This window comes from Corylus avellana, chromosome 7 (assembly GCF_965113065.1).
Source record: "Corylus avellana chromosome 7, dhCorAvel1.hap1.2, whole genome shotgun sequence".
Lineage (NCBI taxonomy): Eukaryota > Viridiplantae > Streptophyta > Magnoliopsida > Fagales > Betulaceae > Corylus > Corylus avellana.
This window is the reverse complement of record NC_142496.1, coordinates 15693117-15719654: the sequence shown is the minus strand read 5'-3', so window position 1 is coordinate 15719654 and position 26538 is coordinate 15693117. Positions and strand designations below refer to the sequence as shown.

The window sequence follows — 26538 nt, the reverse complement described above, 5'->3', positions numbered from 1 at the left end:
ATTTCCCCACATTAATTATCTCATTTTTCAAAAAAATCAACATTAAAATATTCTCACTTTTTATAGCACATCATTTACTTTTTATATCACATCAATTACTTTTTATTACTATTTAAATAAAAAAATTACTACAAAACAAAATTTTTTCACTTTTTAATACAACTTTTTCACTTTTCTATACTAATTATTACTCTCATTTTTTTTCCTTATCAATCATGAACAGTGCATTGTAAAGCCATTGTTATTTACCAAACAACACCTTTGTTGTTAAAGTTACGTCTTTTGATAAAACTTTGGCCCTGTTCTTCAATTTCGTAGTAGGTTCCTCTGGACGCAACGAATTAGAATTTTTAGTAATTTGTTGTTCAGGTTTATCTCGATTTAATAGATTCAAATTGCTAACAAGTTTGTATGAAATCCTACCTATTTATCTATGTGTAGATAGACCAACTACTCAAAATGTATTCTGACAAGTGAGCCTTATAAAAACTTGTTTACAGATCGACAAAAGCTGACTACACAAAGTACAATTCAGGAAAGACTTTGTCAATGAAAGGGTACCTGAAGACTTGTCAATGAAAGGGACCTGAGAAAGATGGCATTAATATGTTACTTCTCATCTGTTCAATTGTCTCAGATTGCCGGCTCGATGTTTTATTGCAAGGTCTTAGGCGAAACTCTTAAATGTGGTCTTATTTTTTTTAATATTTAAATATTAATTAAATAATATTTATTTTAATATTATTATTATATTTAGAGTTTTCATTTTTATTAATCCTTACAAAAATAAACATAACAATAAAAGAATTAATTTTTTTTTTTATGTATCAATCCTTAAACCGCATCAAATCTCTGCTAAGCACATGTTCCCAAACTGAAGCACACAAAAGCAAACTAACCAAAAGAAATCCACCAAAAATATTATCAAGAACCCATATAAAATTATCAAAAAAAAAAAAAAACAGAAAACAAAAAAAATATCCATATCGTGGAAGTAATTTCTTCATTTGGTACACCTTTGTTTCAAACAAAACCCACAAAAAAATTTGTCAAAAACCCATACAAAACCCACCAAAAAAATCAAGCACAAAAATAAACATTACAACAAAAAATCAATTTTTAATTTTTAATTTTTTTTTAATTTTTTATTTATTTATGAATCCTTACATCTTTGATACATCTGTTTCAAACAAAACCCACAATTTTTTTTTTTTTTTTTTTTGACAAAAACCCATTCAAAACCCGTAAGAAAAATCAAGTACATAAATAAAACATTACAAAAATATAAAAAATCATTTTTTTTTTTTTTTTTTATGAATCTTTACTTCATTGATACACCTGTTTCAAACAAACCCATCAAAAAAATTGTCAAAAAATCCATACAAAAACCCACAAGAAAAAACTCATACATCATTTTAAGTATAAGGATATTTGCTTTTCTAGGTTAATTGATCTTATTTTACTGTGGGCTTATTATATTGAGACTTATTAAATTGAGGCATTTTTTAAATTACTTACATATTATGATTAGAGGGCTCAAGTTTTTATTAAAAAAAAAAAAATGGGCCTCATTAAAAAAAAATTGGGCCTTAAATATTTTTTTTTTTTAAAAAATTATTAAAAAACTTTTTTGACCATTTTTTTTTTTTGCCTTATTAATCCGGGGACCTGGGCGAGTGTCTCACTCGCCTTGTGGTCTAGCCGGCCCTTAAGATCCTTGGAAAATTAATCCACCTTGACCTTCTGATCTCCACCATTTTCATGGCAAGCTTTTACTTTCTTTAGAATTGAAGTATAGCTTTGCTCCATGATGTCCAAAATTACCATCATTCTTCTTTTCCATATCTTTCTTTCTTTACACTTGAACCCTTCAACTGCACAAACTTGGATCAAAGCAGGTTACTTGTTGTCCGGCAGTGGGTTACCCATTGCAGACATAAACTCAACCCTCTTTAGTCACCTTATTTTCGCATATGCAGGTCTAATTCGTCCTACGAGCTCTCCACCTCATCCTCCGATGAGCCATACTTCTCCATGCACCTTCACCAACATTGTTAAACAAAAGAACCCATCAATCACCACCCTCCTTTCTATTGGGGTGGAAGCGCAGACTATGCAGTCCTTTCATTGATGGTCAGCAAGGCTTCTTATAGAAAATCTTTCATCGACTCTTCAATGAAGATAGAAAGGCTTTATGGCTTCCAAGGCCTAGACTTTTGTTGGGTTTCAGCAAACACAAGCTCCGACATGACCAATATGGGGTTACTCTTTAAGGAGTGGCGAGCGGCTGTGAATTCTGAGGCAAAAAACTCTAGCCAGACAGAATTGATCTTGGCTTATGACTACTATGGTCCTGAGTGGTGAGACGTTACAGATGCTTTTGCAGCCTTATATGACCCATTAAGCGAGGCTAGCACGGATTATGACATTGGTGCATGGATTGGTGGGGGCTTGCCTACTGGAAAGTTGGTCTTGGGCTTGCCTTTCTATGGGTATGCGTGGACGTTGAAGAATCCCAATGACAGTGCTATTGGTGCACTGGCTACTGGTCCAGCCATTACAGATGATGGAAGCATGAGCTATAAGGATATCAAGGCTTACATTCAGACAAATGGAGCTGATGTAAGATACAATGCTACATATGAAGTGAAATTCTTCACAGTTGGATCGGCCTGGGTCTGCTTTGATGATGCTGATGTGGTCAAAATTAAGGTTTCTTATGCCAAGCAGAAGAAACTACTTGGTTATTATGCGTGGCAAGTCTCTCATGATGACAATTGGGAGCTTTCTCTAGCAGGTAAGAGATGCAGCAGTCTTTGTTTTTTTTTATATCCCATTTTATTGAACACAGGAATGAATATTTCAATGTTAGGCCAATGTCAAGTTTTTGCTAATGCTTGTCTACATTTCAATGGCCTTTCCTGTTCGATTATACATATAATCTTTCTTTTTTCCCCTGTTTGGGTTTTGGTTGACAATAATTAGATTTCGATCAAATGAGGTAATTTATCAGGAGAAATGTCTACATGAGCAGACCGGGATCCCCTACAATTGAGGGATTCCTGTTATTACCCGGCTCCCTCTTCTTTGGGCAAAAGTCTATGAGAGGGAGGTAGGGCCTAACTCCTAAGGGACCCTCTTAAGGCATGGGAGCCCTGCTGAGGCACGGCTACCCTACAATTTCCCCTGCCCCTTCTCTGTGGGCAGGGAATTATAGGGGATCCATATCCCTACATAAGCTTATATATTGTCTTTTGTTTTATGTTTCTCCTGACTTGGCTGGCCTAAGCAAACTGACTTTTCATGGAGTCATTGGGTTGTCTTTGAAAGAGATAAGACATGATATATATATATGACATTAATATTTATAGAATATTTGCTGGCATTGCTTTAATAAACTAAACTATATGAACATCCAATTATTTCAGCAATCAAAAGTATTAGAAGTCTGACAGTGACATTGTTTTAAGATCATTTTTGACATAATTCGATCATGAGATGCATTATCAGCTCAAGAGGAAGGAAATAATATTAATGGACAACACAAGGGGCGATTATTAGTGATCGTTTTGACTACAACTGCTACCGTTGTTCTCCTACTGGGGCTTGTCATATGTTGCTTACGGAGGAGAATGTTCAAATTAAAAGGTAAAGTCTCTCTACTGCATGTACTCACCATCTATAATTGAAAGTTAGGATTATTTACTATTAACCACCATGATTGATCGAGGATCTGACACTTTTGGGCATCTTCTCTTCTTTTTTGTGTCTCTTTTTTTTTTTTTTTTTTTTTGTTTTGTTTTGTTTTGTTTTGTTTTGTTTTGTTTTGTTAATTAATATAGGAATGGTTGTTACATCCAAAGAATCGGAGTTCAAAATTAATCATATGGAAGCTGCAGGAGATTTTAATGGCAATGTTTCCAATCTGAAGGGTTTTGTTTTAGCTGACATTGAGGTAGCTACAGATAGACTTTCATTTGAAAATAAACTTGAAGAGGGAGGTTATGGTCCTGTTTACAGGGTAAACTTCTATTAGACTGCAAATATTGTGGCGTTGCCCCATCATCATTACAAATGCATCAAGTTTAAGACTAAACAAATTTGCAGAAACATAACTCTTATCTATGAAATGCTACATTTTGGCAGCAGGAGTAGAAAATGTCTTGTGGTATCTTAATGATGGAAAATTACCAATTAATCATGGGTGTCTATTTATTTATCAGGGTGTATTACCAGATGGGCAAGAAATAGAAGTGAAAAAGCTTTCAAAAACATCTACGCAAGGGTTTGAGGAGTTTAAGAATGAGGTTATATTTACTGCAAAACTTCAACATGTAAACCTTGTGCGGCTTCTGGGATTTTGCATTGAGAGGGATGAAAAAATGCTGATCTATGAATACATGCCAAACAAAAGCTTGGACTTCTACCTCTTTGGTATGATATCCTTCCAGCAATTCAATTACCATAATGAGAGAATGTTAAATGCAATAAGCTCTTGCATCTTTTGCATAGAAAGCAGCAGGCCAATAATTACTGATGCTGACACTTGTGCTAAACACCCTTTAAGCTTAAAAAAAGCCAAGGTCAACTCAATTCAAGCATATAGGGATACTGGCACAAGGTGTCTTTTAAAAATTTTGGGTATTTTTTTGCAACTTATTCCTTTATTGGCCCCATGACAATTGAATGACTAACTTTTCATGATCTAATTTGATATAGAACCTATGAGACGGTATCTATTGAATTGGAGAAAACGTATTGACATCATTAAAGGGATCACTCAGGGGCTTCTATATCTCCAAGAATACTCGAGAATGACAATTATTCACCAAGACTTAAAAGCTAGCAACATTTTATTAGATGACGAGATGAAACCCAAGATCTCAGACTTTGGTATGGCTAGAATTTTCAAAAAAGATGATCAGGAAGCCAACACGGGTCGGATTGTTGGAACATAGTAAGTACTTTTCCTAAAAAGTTTTATAACCTAAGCTTTCTTGCCAGTTACATAATTAATTTTGATGTTAAAAAATCCAATGTAGTGGTTATGTTCCTCCTGAGTATTTTAGAAAAGGAGTGTATTCCACAAAATCTTATGTTTATAGCTTTGGAGTTCTGCTTCTACAAATCATTAGTGGCAAGAGGACCGCTCGTTATTATGGTTTTGATGAGAAACTAAACATCCTAGAATATGTAAGTAACTTTTGTAAACATTGTTAAGACAACCGTGGATCAAAATTTTACACTTGTTTTCTGTTTTCCAAGTATTTGATGCTTACTGTTGTATAACTTCAGGCATATGAGTTGTGGAAAGAAGGCAAAGGCATGGAATTTATGGATTCTACTCTGGATGACACACTTTCATCGTGCAAATTAATTACATGCATGCAAATAGCTCTTTTATGCGTTCAGGAAGACGCTAGACAGGCCATCTATGTTAAAAGTTTCTTCAATGCTAAAAAATGAAACTGCAGTTCTAACAACTCTGAAAAAGTCAGCTTTTTCAAGGAAAACAGATGAGGAGGAGAAAACTAAATGTACATTGCAATCAAAAATTTGTTCTAATAATGATGCAACAATCTCCGAACTAGTTGCACGATGAGCTTGGAGGGCTTGTGAAACTAATATAGTTATTTATTTATTTTTTTTAAAAAAAAAAATCCCATTTTTCCCATTTTTTTTTTTCTTAGACATGGTCTATATGGTCATTAACAATCACTCTGTTATCTTCATTGTTGCTAAACTCGTATTTTCATAATCCACAGCTGAGTTTGACATTGAGGGCAATCCTAATAGTCTACATAGTGTAAACTCATTATGAATTTGTTGAGCAATACAAAATGGTCATTGACAATTTAAGTCCATGCACTATATATATATTCAAATCGCCATGACATTTTCCTGAGTGTGATTAGGTTTGTCCTCATCCTACCAAATCTGTACCTTCCCAGTCTCTGTTTGGTTTTAAGTCTGTGGGTGGACTGCTACAGTAGTAATTCACTAATAAGTTTTGCTATTAAATCATGAACATGCATATCTCTGGAAATTGGTATGAACTATATATATACATAGAGTAATAATGTTAAAAATTATATTTTTATTATATCATTATCTTATTCGGCTGATGAAACAGTTGGAATCAGCCTTAGTTAAATAGAAAATAAAAAAAAATTAAAGGCCCATTGACACAACCATATCAACAAAATAAGATAGTAGTTAAATAAATGTGTGTTTTTCAACAATATTCATACATACAGAGCAACGAAACCAAAATTTTTATTGAAAAAGGGTCGATGCATGAATGAAATTCATTCGTGTAATATATATATCAACGAAAGCAGGGCAGGTAAAAATAAGTCCAACAAATGATACCTCATTTGATTCATACTTTATCATGTATCTTTCTCTTTGCTGAAGAAATTATTTTGCTCACCAAAAAGACAAAATTGACATAGTCCATACGATTCCTGATATCAATGTCATTGTCCATGGTCTTAATGACGAATACCTATTTGCAATTCAGTCTTTCAGCAAAACCTCCTTTCAGATGTTCCCAATAAGAACAACTTTTTTCAATGGAAAACATTTTACGTTATTATTAATACATTAAACTCTGTTTTGGAAGTTACCTATCTTGGTAAAATTTTGGCCATGTTTTCAATTTCATAGTAGGTTGAAAACGTTGGCCATGTTTAACTTTTTGTTCGTTCTTTGTTATGGACAAAAGCTGACTACACACCGGCCAATTAATGTTACCTCTCCTCTCTTCAACTGTCTCAGAAGATCCTTCCAAAATTAATCCACCTCCTGATCTCCACCAATTTCATGGCAAGCTGTTACTTTCTTCAGAATTGAAATATAGCTTTGCTCCATGATGTCCAAAATTGTCATCATTCTTCTTTTCCATATCTTTCTTTCTTTACAGTTGAATCCTTCAACTGCACAAACTTAGATCAAAGCAGGTTACTGGTTCTCCGGCAGCGAGTTCCCCGTTTCAGACATAAACCCAGCCCTCTTTAGTCACCTTATTTGTGCTTTTGCTGGTCTAAACTCTTCGTCCTACGAGCTCTCTACCTCATCCTCCGATGAGCCATACTTCTCCACCTTCACCAACACTGTTAAACAAAAGAACTGATGCAGCGTAGGATTGTAGTGAACAAGAAAACATCAAGTTGAAGGGGTAAATATTTCTAAGACTGTGAGACTATCACAAGAATCTAAGAAATCTTCTTAAAAACTATAGATTCTATCTATGGTTTAAGGGAAAACACAAAGAAACTCAACTCTGAGTAATTCTTATTAAACAAACTCAATAATAATCATAAACTAAACTGTTAAAGGTTATAATCATATATTTATAGCCCAAGACTCCTAACCCTAAAATAACAATGAAATAAAGTTAATTTAGAAATCTACGAAAGACAACTAAACCAAATAAAAGACTAACAAGAAATCTAATTCAAATAAAGACTGAAAGATAAGATAGAATAAACAACTAACAAAGAAACCTAATAAAAGACTAAAAGATAAGATAAGATAAGATAAGATAAGCCTTGAATTCCAATCTACATCATCCTTCCGAGGTTGGAGAGAATTCGCCCTCGAATTCGGACTGTCTTTTCCACGGTCCTTCGGGTGCCCTGTTAACTTGTTCCATTCTCCGTTCCTCAAGATCACAACAAGGCAACACCTCAAAATAAACGTGACACTTATCATCATCGAAATACTTTGATGGTTGTCATGAAAGCCCCATACACCATTTGGCAATACTGCAGGTTTGCTCTTTGTTCGTTCCTTCTCCCTTCCATGTGCCATGAAGATACTCAAGAATGGGTCAACCATTGTTTCCCTTGTGAACATATAATTTTTCTCATCCGCATAAAACTCACCATAATCTTCGTTAGGAGAATTTAAAATATCTTCAATACCAAGGAAATCAACATAACCTAATTCTTCATTACTAAAATTAGGTAATGCACCTGGAAGGTCTTCTTCAACTTCTTCATAATCGGCGATGCCATCCTCTTCATAATTGGCGATGACATCTGTGGGCCCTTCCTCTTCCAATTGGCCATCTTCTTCTGGATAGAGACCACCAAACATGGGGAAAAACCCATCTTTTTCGTGCTCCTCCGTAGGCCTTTCCTCTTCCCATGAGTCATCTTCTTCGGGCTCCTCATCATAGGTTGGTGGTGAATCCCAATCCCCAAATCGTTGCGAAGGATCTTCAACATCTTCATGTCTGAATTCTTCATCAATGAACTCGGATTCTTGAAATTCTTCATCCACAGATTCCCTTTCCTCCTCCACAGAATATGGATTTGGTTGATAGATTTGAGGCTCGCGAATAATGGTCAAGTTGGCTTGTCGCGGCATCTCCGTCTCAAATCGTGCTCTCCGTTTTTTAGAATACGCCCTATGACCGACAACCACATTATCCTCATCCACAAAGCGTTGATTCGTTCGATGTTGACGAACTTTAGGGCTACCCCGGTTGTCAACTCGGGTTGTGAAGATCTCTATTTCTTTCCGTAGTAGTTCCAGCTCATCCACCATGCGTTGCCAACGAATGGCCGCTTGATTCGCCTTTAATTTTTTCTGCAGCATCTCCACCTCATCCACCATGCGTTGCCACTGCTCCTCCGTACGTGTTTCACCGACTGCTTCCTTACGTTCATACACGTCCTCCAGATGTGCAAAGCGGTTGCCCCTTCTTCTTGTGTTTGGCGGTGCCATGGAAAGAAACCTGGAGCTCTGATACCAACTGATGCAGCGTAGGATTGTAGTGAACAAGAAAACATCAAGTTGAAGGGGTAAATATTTCTAAGACTGTGAGACTATCACAAGAATCTAAGAAATCTTCTTAAAAACTATAGATTCTATCTATGGTTTAAGGGAAAACACAAAGAAACTCAACTCTGAGTAATTCTTATTAAACAAACTCAATAATAATCATAAACTAAACTGTTAAAGGTTATAATCATATATTTATAGCCCAAGACTCCTAACCCTAAAATAACAATGAAATAAAGTTAATTTAGAAATCTACGAAAGACAACTAAACCAAATAAAAGACTAACAAGAAATCTAATTCAAATAAAGACTGAAAGATAAGATAGAATAAACAACTAACAAAGAAACCTAATAAAAGACTAAAAGATAAGATAAGCCTTGAATTCCAATCTACATCAAGAACCCATCAATCACCACCCTCCTTTCTATTGGGGGTGGAAGCGCAGACTATGCAGTCCTTTCATTGATAGTCAGCAAGGCTTCCTATAGAAAATCTTTCATCGACTCTTCAAAGAAGATAGCAAGGCTTTATGGCTTCCAAGGCCTAGACCTTTGTTGGGTTTCAGCAAACACAAGCTCTGACATGACCAATATGGGGTTACTCTTTCAGGAGTGGCGAGCCGCAGCGAATTCTGAGGCAAAAAACTCTAGCCAGACAGAATTGATCTTGACTGCTGTTGTTCAATACTCACCGGATGTGGATAGCGCTTCTTCCCGGTGGATTCCATAAGGGATAACTTGAATTGGGTTCATGTCATGGCTTATGACTACTATATGCCTCAGTGGTCAAACTTTACAGGTGTTCTTGCAGCCTTATTTGACCCATCAAGCGAGGCTAGCACAGATTATGGAGTTGGTGCATGGATTGGTAGGGGATTGCCTGCTGGAAAGTTGGTCTTGGGCTTGGCTTTCTATGGCTATGCGTGGAAGTTGAAGAATCCCAACGACAATGCCATTGGTGCACCCGCTACAGGTCCAGCCATTACACCTGAAGGAGACATGAGCTATAAGGAAATCAAGGCTCACATTCAGAGATATAGGGCTATTGTAAGATACAATGCTACATATGTAGTAAAATTCTTCACAGGTTGATCAGCCTGGGTCGGCTTTGATGATGTTGAGGTGGTCAAAATTAAGGTTTCTTATGCCAAGCAGAAGAAACTACTGGGTTACTTTGTGTGGCAAGTCCCTTATGATGACAATAGGGAGCTTTCTCTGGCAGGCAAGAAATGCATCAGTCTTGATAATCTATTTGATGTTCTCTCCACAATGTTAAAATAATACTTTTAGAATGCTAATCTAATAGCCCACGTAGTTAAAGAATTCGAACATGTAAATATGACTTGAATGATCATCTTAGCCCCCAAAAAATAAGAAATTATATCCCATTTTATTTAACCCATGAATAAAGATTTCAGCGTTAGGCCAATGTCAAGTTTTCGCTAATGCTTTCAATTGGGATCCCTGTTATTACCCTGCCCCTCCTCTTTAAGCAGGGGTCTATGAGAGGGGGGCAGGGCCTCCTAGGGTGTGGGAGCCCTGATTGGGGCAAGGCCTCTCTAAAATTTCCCCTGCCCCTCCTACATCAGGGTGTGGGAGTCCTGATCCGGGACGTTCAATGGAGTTATTGGGTTGTCTTAGAAAGAGATAAGACATGACATATATGACATATTTATAGAAGATTATATGAACATCCAATTATTTCAACAATCGAAAGTATTAGAAGTCTGACAGTGACATTGTTTTAAGATCTTTTCTGACATATTCATCTCTCATAAATTCGATCCTGAGATGCATTATCAGATCAAGAGGAAGGAAATAATGGACAACACAAGGGGCGATTATTAGTGATTGTTTTGGCAACAACTGCTACCGTTGTTCTCCTACTGGGCCTTGTGATCTATTGCTTAAGGAGGAGAATGCTCAAATTAAACGGTAAAATTTTTCTACCACATGTACTCAAAATCTATAATTGGAAGTTAGGATCATTCACTATTTTAACCACCATGATTGAGGAACTGACACTTTTGGGCATCTTCCTTCCTTTTTTTTTTTAATATAGGAATAGTTGTTACATCTAAAGAATCAAAGTCCAAAATTAATCATATGGCAATTGCAGGAGATTTTAATGGCAATGTTCCTAATCTGCAAGTCTTTATTTTAGCTGACATTGAGGCAGCTACAGATAGACTTTCAATTGAAAATAAACTTGGAGAGGGAGGTTATGGTCCCGTTTACAAGGTAAACTTCTGTTAGACTACATATATTGTGGACATTGCCCCATCATTACAAGTGCTTCAAGTTCGAGACTAAATAAATTGGCAGAAACAAAACTCTATCTATAAACCACTCCCATGCTACATTTTGGCAGCGGGAGTAGAAAATGTCTTACAGTATCTTAATGATGGAAAGACACCAATTAATCATGGGTGTCTATTTATTTATCAGGGTGTGTTACCAAATGGGCAAGAAATAGCAGTGAAAAAGCTTTCCAAAATGTCTACTCAAGGGTTTGAGGAGTTTAAGAATGAGGTTATACTTACTGCAAAACTGCAACATGTAAATCTTGTGCGACTTTTGGGATTTTGCATTGAGAGGGATGAACAAATGCTGATCTACGAGTACATGCCAAACAAAAGCTTCTACCTCTTTGGTCTGATATCTTTCCTGCAATTCAATTACAGTAAATGAAAGAATGTTAAATGCAATAACATAAGAGTTCTTGCATCTTATTCACAAAAGGCTGCAAGCCAATAATTACTAATGTTGACACTTGTGCCAAACATCCTTTAAGCTTAAACAAAGCCAACGTCATCTAATTTCAATCTTATAGGGATACACAAGTTGTCTTTTTAAATTTTTGGGCATTTTTTCGCATCTTATTCCTTTATTAGCCTCATTAGAATTGAATGACTGACTTTTCACAATGTCATGACATAGACTCTATCAGGCGATATCTATTGGGGATTGGAGAAAACGCATTGACATCATTGAAGGGGTTACTCAAGGGCTTCTATATCTCCAAGAATACTCAAGAATGACAATTATTCACCGAGACTTGAAAGCTAGCAACATTTTATTAGATGACGAGATGAAACCCAAGATCTCAGACTTTGGTATGGCTAGAATTTTCAAGAAAGATGATCATGAAGTAAACACAGGTCGGATTGTCGGAACATAGTAAGTACTTTGCCTAAAAAGCTTTATAACCTCAGCTTTCTTGTTAGTTAAATAATTAATTTTGATGTTAAAAAATCCAATGCAGCGGGTATGTTCCTCCTGAGTATGTTAGAAAAGGCGTGTACTCCACCAAATCTGATGTTTACAGCTTTGGATTTCTACTTCTACAAATCATTAGTGGCAAGAGGACTGCTTGTTATTATGGTTTGAACGAGAACCTAAGCATCCTAGAATATGTAAGTAACTTGAGTAAACATTGCTAAGACAACTATGGATCAAAATCTTACACTTCTTTTCTTTTGCTGAGTACCTATGTACATTTCTGTTTTCCAAGTATTTGATGCTTAATATTCTATAATTTCGGGCATATGAGCTGTGGAAAGAAGGCAAAGGCATGGAATTTATGGATTCTTGTCTGGATGATACACTTTCATCGTGCAAATTAATTAGATGCATGCAAATAGCTCTTTTATGCGTCCAGGAAAACGCAGACGATAGGCCATCTATATTGGAAGTTTCTTCAATGCTAAACAATGAAACTGCAGCTCTAACAACTCCAAAAAAGCCAGCTTTTTCAAGGAAAACAGAAGAAGAGAAAAATCAATCCACTGAGCAGCCTGAAGTTTGTTCTGTTAATGATGCAACAGCCTCAGGACTGCGAGCACGATGAGCATGGAGCCCTTGTGAAACATATATAGTATATATAGTTAATTAATCTAAAAAACCTCCCCCGCAACCCCCCACCCGCCCCCACCCCCCCCCCCCCCCCCCTTTTTTTTCTTCTCTTAGTCATAGTGTATATGGTCATTCACAAACTCTCTTTTAACACTAATGTACTTCTTCAACATGTCATGGCCATTTTCTGTACTTCGTAGCAAAACTCAATTTTTTTACACATTTGCCTTAACCACAAATCGCTTGATTTGCATAAGCAAGGATTACGATATCCACAAAATTACATTAAAAAAAACAATAATATACTAAACTAACTGAAAATTCTAAAAACGACTCCAAACGACACATATTCAAATGTCTAGGTGATTCACAAATATTAAGCGGAATAAGATCTAACCTAACAATCAATAATCAACCAAATACAGATATGTAATGAAAATCAAGAACACAGATATTTGGTTACGAAGAGGAAACCATTTAGAGAACTCTCTAAATGTAAAACCTCTCCGGGGCAGCCAAACCCAGGAAATCAATCCACTATAAGAAGAATAAGGAATACAAGAAGAATTACAAAACCTTTGCAATTTACTCTTCCTTGTACACGACAAGCGACCCACTTGACTTCTACCGCAGTAGCCCTTTCCAGAACATCTGGCACAATTCTTTTATAAGATTTCCTTTCACCGGAACTCCGATTGGCTTCACGTATTTAATCCCTTCTCAAATAAGCTAGAACAATATCTCTCTCTAAGCTCTCTAATTTTGCTCTCCAAAATACGTACGTATCAATGTAGCAAAATTGTGTTTAAATAGAAAATAAAACAAAATAAAGCAGCCATGTCCGGACAGGGCAAATCTGAGGTCCGAACAGGCCTCATAAAATGAGCTTTCTGGAAATGGGGTCCGGACCCTGCTTCTGGCGGTTCGGACCCCTCCTTCAAAACATTGTTTCTGGTTTTTGTGTCCGGACCCGGCTTCTGGTGGTCCGGACCCGGCTTCTGGTGGTCCGGACATGCTCTAGAACTTGCTTCCTAAAATACTCATTTTCAACTCCATACATGTAAACCGAATGAGCCAAAACCTGAACTAACAAACTCCCCCTTTGGCCATTCGGGAACAAAAATAATTGTAGTACATGAAAATGACACATCAAAATAACTCCCCCTTTTTGTCTCGGAAGGACAAAGGAAGCAAAAAAAAACTAGAGTATTAAATAAGAAAACCAACAACCAAAACACAAAAAAAAAATTATTCTTGCCAGAAACAAACAAAAACAGGAGGGAAAAATTATTCTTGCCAAAAGCTTTCCTTGATGGACTTCACATCTTTCTCCAAAGTCGTATGGATTGTGCTACACTTCTGTGAGAGAAGAAAAATTATCAAGCAATCAAGCAATTTGGAATGGCACTTTGAAACCCAAACGTTCACATCCTAGAATTGGATTCGAAACCAAAATTGAAACGAAGAAGGGAAGAAAACATACCTTGGGTGAGTGAGTCTTGATCCTTTAAGTTGAAAAGATGGAATCACAGAGAAAGAAAAAGAAAAAAAATAACACAAAAAAAAGTGATCCTCCCCCTTAATATAAAAACAAAATAAACAATAAACCTCTTTTTTTTTTTTTTTTAAAGGAAAACACAACTTGTATAGATATCCAATAAATCATGCATGCCCTTATGAATATCTTAACAATCCAGAGTGATCAACAAACTACACTTACACCTTAAATGTACCATATGCATGACACAACCTTGTTCTGTGAATGCAGTCAAGTAGGCAATAATCATAAATCTCATGTGAATGTGTAGTGTGTGAAAACTCCCATTAAATAAGATTTTATTAGTGGAAAGGAAATCTAGGCAGACATTTTTTAAATGAAAGACAAACAGTCTGATTCAAGCCACAGTAAAACCTTATAATGTTAGGACCTAGATTCCCTCATCCGATACACTCCCCCTGAGACTAATCATTCGCTTTTACCATGTCCTTTAGTAATCATCTATTTCCGCAATGATTTGATCACTGATTCTTTCTTTAGGGACATATAGAAGCAAAACTAAGTCATCTGAGCTTATTTTATGCCTTTTTTTTTTTTTTTTTTTTTTTTTGGAAGAAAATGGTGGAATTTTTAGGAGCTAGGTTCAACTAACAAGTTGGTCAAGTGGATAGAACTGACACTACCTATCTTCCAAAAAAATGTTTGATCCAAATTCCCAAAACACAAAAAACAATCTAAACCTAATGGGGGCATATAGTGCACAACTTGAACATGAGAGAAACTGACTCTTACTCCTTCAATAGTCTTCAGAAGAACAAGGTAGATCATAAAACATATGGAGCATTAGATGTAAATTGCAGAAATATTGACCCCACTCATATGTAAAATATTCATTTGAGCACAAGACATGAGAAACTGAGTATCCAACAATTAAAACAATCTAAAAGAATAAAAAAATAATCAAAGAAAATAAAAACAAAGCAAACAAAAATTCAAAAAGAAGCAAAAATGCCCTAGAACAGCTATAGACAAATATCAATATGCTCAATTTCTAGGCATGGTCTATGTGCCCACCTAATCTAGGTGAGTCCATTACCACTCCCCCTTAATGGGTGAATGGTATTAATCTTCTTCACTCAAACTTTCTTCACATCAGGGACAACTGTGTGACTCTTATCCAAGACATCTAACCATGTTACTACGTCTCTCATCATATTGAATAATTTCTCATAATTATTTCTAGAATGAAAATATTCTCTTTTAGGCCCATGAGAGTTAAGATGAAAACACTTGGGACGAATATGTCCAAACTTACCACAGTTATGACACATAGGAATAAACCTTTGAGAAGGTTGGTTCCTTAACATGTGCATACTTCTCGACTTAGAACTAGACATATAGGAATCAGTTAGAGTTCCCTTACCTTTTCTACCTTTGGAAATTTGAGGAGAAATTACCTTCTTTTCAGCCAAGCTATCTTCTTTGTTCACTGGTTTCACAAAAATCATCTTTGAAGAAGAAGCAACATTAGTAGATAAAATAGTTGATTTATCAAAACCCAATCCAGTTCTATCAAACGAATGTTTTTGATTATGTAGCATTTGATTTAGCTTTTCACTAAAGAATTTTGTTAAATGATTCTTTGATTCATTCAGTTCATTCTCTAAGGATTTCACTTTGGCAATTAGCATTTGATTTTCAGACATCAAAGTATTATGAGTAGCAAGAGAATCAGTTAAAGTGACAGAAAGTTGATCATTTTCAAGATTAACCTCATTGAGTTTCTTCAATTGCTGCTTATTCAGCTTTTTCAGTTTAGTGTATTCCACAAAGAGATTATTATAAGCATTTTACAAATCATCTTCTTCTTCCGAATCATTATCGGACACACCTTGTTTGTCTTGAGAATTACACTCACTATTCTCATGCTCACTCTCATAACTAACTCCAAATGCTAAGTAATTAACTCCCTGTTCAGCATCGTCCTTGTCTGACTCATCACTTTGAGTCACATTAAATGCCTTGCCATTTGACTTTCTCAAGTTAGCACAGTCAACACGAATGTGCCCATGTCCTCCACATTCGACACTTGATACCTCTAGGTGACTTTCCTTTCTCAACATTCTCATTTCTAGATTTCTCAGAAAATTGTGAATTGCTATTTCTAAAATTTCCTTTCTTGGTTCTAAAGAATTTCCTAAACTTCTTAGCAAACATAGCAATTTCTTCCTCATTTCCAAAATCCTCATCAGATGAACCACAAGAGTCAACCTTAACATTTTTTGACTTAAGAGCAATATTTTTGGTGTTCTTGTGTTTAGGAAGAATTAGCTCAAAGGTATGAAGGGAACCTACAAGTTCTTCTACTCTCATAGTATCTAAGTCCTTGCTCTGTTGTATAGCAGCAATTTGGGGAATAAACCTCTCAGGCAAAGATCTTAAAATTTTTTTCACCACTTTAGCATCATCCATTTTCTTTCCCAAATTAATGGTAGAGTTTCTAATGGCACTAAGCTTTGAATAAAATTCATCAAAAGTTTCATCTTCCTGCATTCTAATCTCCTCAAACTGAGAAACCAACATTTGAATTTTTGAAGTTCTAACAACCTTAGTTCCTTCATGTGTGATTTCTAAAGTTTCCCAGGATTCTTTAGCTATTTCACATCTAGAAATTCTAGAAAATTCCTCATTTGAAACAGAGATGTAAATAGCATTTATAGCTTTGTCATTCGCAGTAGCATTATTCTTTTCCTCTGTTGTCCATTCAGCTATTGCTTTTTCTGGACATGTCCATCCAAATTCAACAATATGCCAAACATTAATGGATTTAAAATATGCTCTCATACGAATTTTTCAAAGCGTATAATTTGTTCCATCAAAGACGGGAAGAGAATTAGGAGCAACAGTATGAGACATTTGATATGGAGTCTTGGATCACACTCAGGAAATAAATCCTTCACAGAGTGAACCCGCTCTGATACCAATTGAAAATTCTAAAAACGACTCCAAACGACACCTATTCAAATGTCTAGGTGATTCACAAATATTAAGCGGAATAAGATCTAACCTAACAATCAATAATCAACCAAATACAGATATGTAATGAAAATCAAGAACACAGATATTTGGTTACGAAGAGGAAACAATTTAGAGAACTCTCTAAATGTAAAACCTCTCCGGGGCAGCCAAACCTAGGAAATCAATCCACTATAAGAAGAATAAGGAATACAAGAAGAATTACAAAACCTTTGCAATTTACTCTTCCTTGTACACGACAAGCGACCCACTTGACTTCTACCGCAGTAGCCCTTTCCAGAACATCTGGCACAATTCTTCTATAAGATTTCCTTTCACTGGAACTCCGATTGGCTTCATGTATTTAATCCCTTCTCAAATAAGCTAGAACAATATCTCTCTCTAAGCTCTCTAATTTTGCTCTCCAAAATACGTACGTATCAATGTAGCAAAATTGTGTTTAAATAGAAAATAAAACAAAATAAAGCAGCCATGTCCGGACAGGGCAAATCTGAGGTCCGGACAGGCCTCATAAAATGAGCTTTCTGGAAATGGGGTCCGGACCCTGCTTCTGGCGGTCCGGACCCCTCCTTCAAAACATTGTTTCTGGTTTTTGTGTCCGGACCCGGCTTCTGGTGGTCCGGACATGCTCTAGAACTTGCTTCCTAAAATACTCATTTTCAACTCCATACATGTAAACCGAATGAGCCAAAACCTGAACTAACACTAACCAAAACCCATAATTCATATTATTGTAGGGCAAGAACGGTTTCTGCTAACATTATATACCGGAAAATCCAATGGTTTGAAGATCACCAAAAAGCTTCCGTATTGGTAAAACCAATTACTCACAATTTCAACACAGTATCATAACAATTAGAACACTATAATATCCCACAACAAAATTCACAACCCAACCATTCCCCAAACTGAAAGTAGTCACAAAGATTATAAATTTAAGCAAAACCCAGAAAGCACAACTATAGAAAATCTTTCAAACAAAATTAAATGTATTGTATATATACCTGCTTGACCCAGTCTTCAAATTCCCTTAGCAGCCTCCGTAGTCTGCTCTCTGAGCTTATCAAGCGACTCAGAAACATGGGTCTCCATGGTAACCTTCTGCTTCTCCCCCATCCCCAGTCCTTGAACCGCAAAGAGCAAAGCAGGTGGTTGTTCTTTTTTGTTCCATTTTAGTAATTGCAGTGGCGACAGTTAAGGTTGTTAAGACGACACCATACTGACATATTCTAGAGACCTGTAATAATAGCTACCAAAACGACGACTCATTTGGCATTTGGTTGCATGACGGTAATTACCGACGTAATAAGTCCAAGAATATTTTTTTCTTACCCAAAAGAATCTTTAATTACTTTGTAGCTTGTACATCTAAGAGATCATTTTTTTCTTTTTCTGATTTTTTAGGTAAACTACTAAAAAAATCATCCAGTGGATAAAAAAATCATAACAATAATGTTAGACATACAACCTCTTTATAATTCTTTTATAACTTGTTACCATGTATTGAAATTACGTTAGTCACTAAAAAAAAATTATCCTCCAATTAAATATGCTAACACAAACTATTAAAGTAAAAGTATAGACAAACAAAATTAATGACGTAAAATGAATATTACAAAAAGAAAAATGTTGACCTACAATCTCTTTACAACCTGCTTACACGTGGTCGCATGTGATTAAAAAATGCATGTTATATTTTTTTTAATAACTAAAGTAGTTTCAATCATATATTAGCATGTATCAACAAATTGTAAAATGGTTGAGCGTTTAGCATTACTCTTAATAAAAAAACACAAACATTCATGGATATAAAAAAGATTTAATGTAACTTTTCAACAAAAAGATATAACTTAGGTTCAAATTTAAGAAAATTTGATTTATTGTGATTCTTTTTAAGACTTTAAAAAAATATTTTTGATCAAATTTTGAAATGGGGGGTGGGGGTTATTACCAAGAGAACATATTGTCACGCTCGAATTTGGCTAAATTAATATTAAGTTTCAAATATTAAGTTCTCATGACAATAAAATTAATGCAGGAGAATTAAAAACTTTTCATTTAATTTAGTCATAATACTAGAGTTTATCTCAAAATATCTATGAGCCGAAGGGGGCCATATTCGATCAAGAATGTCTCCAAAAATGTTTACATGTAAAAAAGGTGAGTTTTATAACACAGTAAGTAGATACAAAACATGCAGAAATATTTTCATGCAGAACAAGTCATAATAAATCATTCAGAAACATTTTTCTGGAACTTATAACGAATGATAAGAAATTTAACTTGGAAACATAATTTCATAATTGTCTCTAATCATTAATGTGACTTGTAAATTAATCAATTATTTCATTCTATTTTTCATGAACAACCTTACTTTCATTTTCCATAAAAATATTATCTCAGGTAACATGTTTACTACTTGGGCCATTTTTGCATTTCTTAAAAACTCTGAGCGGTGCAGGTTGGCTTGTTCCAAAAAGACGTTGTGGGCTCAATCCTATCATGGCCACAAGCAAAGGCCAAGGACATGGGTCGAGAGGAGTCAAACGCCCCCCACCCACCAAAATTTTTTCATACCCCGTTGTAATTCTTCCGAATGTCCCACCCTTAGCCACTTATTAGGAGAAAGGTTTTTCCAGAACGACTGAGATTAGACTACACCCTCACAAGTCACAGCCCACGCCAACTTTTTGTATTTGATTTTCTGCTTTTCCTGTTTTAGAAATTTATGTTAGAAGTGAAGAAGGAAGACGATGGAGACTCGTTTGTTACAAAAATGCTCGTTCAAATAACATCAAAACACTCCATTTAAATAAAGATTAGGAACTGACCAGTTATGAAACCAAACCAAAACGCTTCTGCTGCGTAACCAATTGTCATTTACGAACTTAACCAAAACACTACCGAGTATCGATCGTGACATAGCAGCCTGTATTACTCCATCACACGCTGAAAAATTGAAGGAACATAATCCTCTCAAGTTTATTGTATTTTTGTCTTTTTACTTTTTAAGGGGACAAAAATATCCTTCCAATATAACTAATTGGACATTTTTTAGTTCATTTGAACTGTAGAGAATCCTAATTCAAAATTTGAAAGCCTAAATGAGCCATTTAATAAATGTGAGGAGTCCGGGATGACAAACAATAATTACACCGTTTATAGAAAGAATGTACCTTGGAAATTGGAAGCTAGTGTTTGGATTCTGAGTTCTAAGGAGAGCAAATCTATGAAGTCGTGGTTGAATTGTAAGTTGTATTTATATATTTTGTTGAATTGTATATTTATTTTGTTAGTTATATTCTTTAATATTTTTCATTAATATATTTTTTAATCTCGACTCTCTGAACAAAATTTTGGCTTCGCCACCGATAATATCATAGTCAAGTGCCTCTCCACACAGCAAAATCACAGAGAGAAAGAGAGAGAGAGAGAGTTGCATTTTCCCACGATGTTTTGCAACCTTTTTTCACACGCACAAAAGAGACACCAAACGCTGGGCCCAACCATCTCTTTTTTACATACACAAAACATCATGTGAAAATGTTCATACATTTAGTGTGTTGTTAATGTTGTGGAGTAACGTTCAACTGCATATAGCTGGGCCTACCAACTGATTATAACACATACTATATATTTAGACTCATTCAATCATCTATATGTATTTAACAACCAAAAGCTTGTCACGCATGTAGACATAAAAAAGACATGCAATTAAAGGGAGGAAGAAGTTTCAACACCTTTAGTAATGAAACATTGCAAATGTTATGGACTTTTGTTGTATGTATTGTCGATATCATTAATTTACAATATGAAAGCTCCGTACTCCTTCATGAGTATTCCCTCTCATGCAAGCTAGGACTATATGTTATCGTTTCAACACACAAGAGCCCATCTCATTTATTATATATGCAACATCATGTATGGTAATTGTTGTCCGAGATAAAAACTTTGTGTATATATATATATATATATATATATATATATATGCAACATCTTTGCCATTTGTAGTTATTTAATTTATCGGCTCTCCATTTATATTTGCATCCAAACGAACGTAGTCTCTTCCTTTAATTTGGTTAGATACAATGTGGTGGGAGTATTAATTATATTATAATTATCTTCAATACATACTCAACTTGATTATTACACATACCTACCATATATTTGGATTCATTTAATGAAAAACTCTAACAACCAAACCCTTGGACGGACATATACGAGCTCATAACTATCATGCAATTGATCAATCAAGGAGGAAGAAGTTTCAACATGGGCAGTAATGAAGCATTGCAAATGTTATGGACTTTTGCTGTATTGTCAATATCATTAATTAACAATACAAAAGCTTTCATTTATAATGCCACATGCACGTGATGCATGCGTCGTGACAATGTAGCTAACTAGCCCCTTAAAAGAATAGAGAAGTGATACACTTCTCAATTTTTATTTATTTATTTATTTTTTTCTCAAAAAGTATAGTTGGACTCATTTAATGAAAAGCTCTAACAACCAAACCCTTGGACGGACATGTACGAGCTCATAACTATCATGCAATTGATCGATCAAGGAGGAAGAAGTTTCAACATGGGCAGTAATGAAGCATTGCAAATGTTATGGACTTTTGTTGCATTGTCAATATCATTAATTAACAATACAAAAGCTTTCATTTATTATGCCACATGCAAGTGATGCATGTGTCATGACAATGTAGTTAGCTAGCCCCTTAAAAGAATAGAGAAGTGATACACTTCTCAATTTTTTTTTTCTTTTTTTCTTTCTTTTTTTTTTTTTTTTTTAAAATTGGTTCTCAAATAATTTGTTATTTTATGAAATGTGTCACTAACTAATGAGATTGTGACATATAATTTGAAAACTAATTTTTGAAATAAAAAAAAAAAAATTGAAAAGTATAGCAATTCTCAAAAAAATAATGCATGGTTTGGATAGAAATTTCCTTCGAAAAACCAATTTGTAAAAAGTTTCTATCCGGCTTGGGTTTAATTACCTACTACTAATGGGATGGAAGGAAGCTACGTTACAGATCAAATGGTCAAAAAGGATATATAGGAAAATTATAGATTAAAAGAAAGATAACAGTAATTAACCGATCGAGCTGCGATCGAAGATCGTGTTCTTTTTGAAGAAATTTCAAATGGGCATTTGTTTTAGCAGCATTTGGTTATCCATTTTTCTTCTTTCCGAATGTTTTATGCCACTACTCCAAGTTAGAAAGCACGGCCTCAGAATCAGCCAAATGATCTTTTGTTGGATCTCTTCATCCCATGACTGTTGAAGTTAATGGTAGATAAAGCTGACAACATCATGTGTGGTTGGTGTCCCAGAAATGAACATAGATTAATTGTCAAAAGGAATTTAATTTAAAATATTTTTGGGATTACCATCGTGTGCTCCTTCAATGATATTGGATAGATTGTCGGTAGTTTCCTTGTTTGATTAGTTCTATAGGATCATTTATTTAATTGATTTAGACACTGCATGTTCTTGGAATTAAAATCAATAATACACATAACACTTAATTTGAATGTAGAAAAGTTACTCGGTATATTTTGGAGATTTCTTTCATTAGTATATATGACATAAGTTCCATACCCAATATTTGGATCATTTCAATCATCATCCATGTATTTAATAATCAAAACATCGTAAGCAGACATACATTATCATACAGTTGAAGGAGGAAGACGTTTGAACATATTTAGTAATGAAGCATTGTAAATGCTATGGACTTTCGTTGTATTGTTCACACAATTAGAGTCCATATCATTTACAATATGAGAGAGCTACTCTTTGATTAATACTCCATCTCATGCACATGAGAGTTGTCCATATCATTTACAATGTATCATGATCAATAGCCTCACACGTCATGCACACACTATGGTATTGACAAAGGAAGGGTCTGTCAGCCATACATTTATCTGCTTGCCTATACAATCAATTATTTTGAAATCTCTCTGAGTTTGAGGTCTAAATCCCCCATCTTATACGTACTTTTCAATTGTAATAGATCGGGTAACCATTATTCTAATTGCACTTTCACCTTTAAATTACAACTCATTTCAACTCAAACCTAGAAGCTACTAATTAATTATTTCGAGTTTCTTCCCGTGTCAGATTTATCCGTTAGTTTGAATGAAAAATGTTACACATGTATAGCAAGTGCATCCGACTCATTTTTGCATGACTAATTTACCCCTATTTTATATGTTAATAAACGGTTTTAGTAATAGCGAGAAAAACACAACAAATAATAATAATAAAAAAAAGACTCAAAGGGGTTGCTGCTGCTAACAAAACAGAGTGGACGACTCTTCGGTCACCCACATCTGTTTAAAGGGGTTGTCGTGCAACACCCGTCTAACATAATTGAAGGGGCGGCCAAGTGACTTACTTTTGCGTTAGCTTCTTTTCTTCTCTTTTTAATCTCTAGATTCTCCATCACTAAAACAGTTCGCTTCCATACAAAAGACGGGCATAATAATAAAACAAAAATGGCTTAGACGCATGCATATGCTAGTCACACCTGACGTTGCCCATCTAAACTAACGGCCAAATCTGACACATGAGTTAACTTGAAATATTTGTTGTTTGTATGTTTGAGTTTTTGTGAGTTGTGTGTCGTTTGGGGAGACAAAGTGTAATTTGGTGAATGAAGTGCTTTTATCAAAAGGCTAGATGAATTTGAAACAAGTGACAATTGCAAAAAAAAAAAAAAGGTGTTGTGATAGATGTATGCTGTCATTTTTGTTCAATTTGTTCATTTTAATACACTTCAAAGTGGACCTCTACGTTATTAATATTCCTCCACCATACTGTGGGCTGTTGATCAAATGGAGTATTTCCTATATATGATTTGGTCTATTAGAAGGAATCTATGCAATTTCTAAAAGAAAATTAAATCCTCACAAAGATTCTCAAATTTTTCTTAATAAATGATAATATGAATTCTTTTCTTCTTCTTTTGAGTGAGATGTAACCAATATAAGCTTGATCCAACTATTAAATAAATGATTAAGTGATTAAATTTACCTCTTTCTATTGGTTTAAGTTAGCTTTTGACATAAGTGGTAATTTAACATAATATCAGAGACAAAGATCTTGAATTCAACCAACATAATATAGGGGGCTATGAGACATTGTGGACCCAACAAGGAGCTCTATTATATGAGAAGTGTTTGTTTTTTAGTTTTACCCATCTCTTATCCATCTTCGTATAAGAAATAGACAAATCCACATTTAATTGCACAAATTTAAATATCATATGAAAACGTTCATAGATATAAGTGCTTGTGTTGTTAATGGTGCGGAGTAATGTTCAGCTGCATATATATATTTGGACTCATTCAATCATCCATACGTATTTAATAATGAAAAGCTGTAACAACCAAAAGCTTGACCGGAAATATACTACTAGCTATCATATGCAATTGAAGGGTTTCGACATGTCATATCTTTAGTGATTAATGAAGCGATGCAAATGTTACAGACTTTTGTTGTATTGTCCACACATCGGTCGATATCATTAATTTACGATATGAAAGATACTCCTTGATTATTCCATCTCATGCAAGCTATGCCTATAGTTTATCGTTTCAAACACAAGAGAGCCCATATCATTTATTGTGCATGCATCATCATCAAATGCCTCTTGCACAGTGATGCACACGTCATGGAATTGCCAAAGGATTAATACAATACTCTTTATTGACATCTACTCTATGATAGTTTGAAATTCAAATATTCCACCATCTTATACGTGATTTAATTGCATTCGTAACATTATATTATCATCTAAAAAACTAACTCCAAAGAGGGGAAAAAAAAGAATAAGGCTATATTAATGGTTATGAGTGCACTTGTGAATATTGTATCCCATGTTGAGGAAGTATAAAGAAAGAGAGTATTTAATAGACCTAAGTGGGTCTAAGGTATATAGCATTGTGAGTGCAATTTCAAAACTTGCGATTTAAGAAATAATGGTTTTAAAACGTTATTTTTAAAAACACAATTAAGCGTTCGGTAAAATTATGATTTGACATTTTAAATCACTTTGTAGCCTTTAAAACAATGCATTTTTAAAAATGCACCCCTTGCCCGCGATGATTTTTCTACATTTTTAAATATCAATTATTTAAAAACACACTTCCAAATGATACGCTTTTTGCGATTTTATTTAAAATCACTTGTAAAATCATAAGACCAAAAGGACACGTACATGATAATTCGTTAGTAAATTGTAGGCATATTACTAGAGCTTTCTGATAATCAATAATAATATCTCCAAACGTTTCCACCGGGTTGATAATCTGTGAAAGAATCATCATCATGTGTTAGCTTTGTGTAAGGTTCAACTTTACAAACCAAATTGGAAAGGAAAGAATGTGTACGTTACTTCCAATCATGAGTAGGATCTTGTGAGCTCGTATGAAGCAGATCTACCAATGTTGTTCTGTATTGCATGTCATGGAGCAAATAATTTGTTGTTAGCGTGCACAACAATAACAAATAATATAGAATCGAAAAGAAAGAGATCAAGAGAGAGTTGAGACACAGATTTATATGGTTCGGCAGGTGCCTTTGTCCACAGAGAGTGCATCTATATATTTATGAAAATTCTAATTATATTAACGTATTTTGAAAAACTCCAAAAAACCCACTTTGTTCACTCCGGTCCGACTACTCGGCTAACCACTAGTATTCCAATATTACTCTCTATGTCTGAAAGAATATGAGCCACCAGTTTCAACAAGATTCATATACAGAACTATTATAATATGCAAGAGCATTGACATAGAGTTCCATGTTTTCCTCGAGTTTATTACATTGACATATGTCGAAAATACATGTGATTTTTATGTGCATTTTTAATGGAAAATGTAATTCTCAAATACATTTTGGATATATGTTAATTTAATATAATGACTTATATACTTCTTATATTTAACTTTTCTTCTAATAGTGCCCTGTTGAGGAAGCTAAGGTTGCTTCTCGCGCGGCAATAAAGGAAGCTTCCCTCTCACTCACTCATTCTCTCCTCTTTTAAGAATTTGTAGCGGAAAAGATTCCTTTTGTAACTCTCCTTTTTCCCCTTGAATAAAACAAAATAAATAAAAAATAAAATTAAAAAAAAAAAAGAAAAAAAGGAAGCAACCACCATGCATGGATTTGAATAATATTGTTAGTGTGAGAAAGGCGACTCCCTGGATATAATATTTGACCTCCCCAATAAGTTAGGGCGATCATTGTTATTGGCAAATTCATCTCATAATCCAAGATGCGATTAATTTTTAAGTAGATTTTTTAGTAATTAATTGTTAAATTACAAAAAAATA

The 26538-nt window shown here is 34.8% G+C and overlaps 1 long non-coding RNA gene and 2 pseudogenes across 1 annotated transcript; 2 read left to right on the top strand and 1 right to left on the bottom strand.

Annotated features, from left to right (window-relative positions):
* The first annotated feature begins 1810 nt into the window (after nt 1-1810).
* On the top strand, nt 1811-5602 carry LOC148584540 (uncharacterized; annotated as a pseudogene).
* Nucleotides 5603-6347: 745 nt separating this feature from the next.
* On the top strand, nt 6348-12643 carry LOC132185562 (G-type lectin S-receptor-like serine/threonine-protein kinase At4g03230; annotated as a pseudogene).
* On the bottom strand, nt 9740-18324 carry LOC148584539 (uncharacterized). The gene is made up of 3 exons (XR_015912842.1): nt 18187-18324; nt 11337-11460; nt 9740-9797 (listed from the first exon to the last, which is right to left on the bottom strand). It is a non-coding gene; the product is annotated as an uncharacterized LOC148584539 (long non-coding RNA).
* Between the last annotated feature and the right edge of the window lie 8214 nt (nt 18325-26538).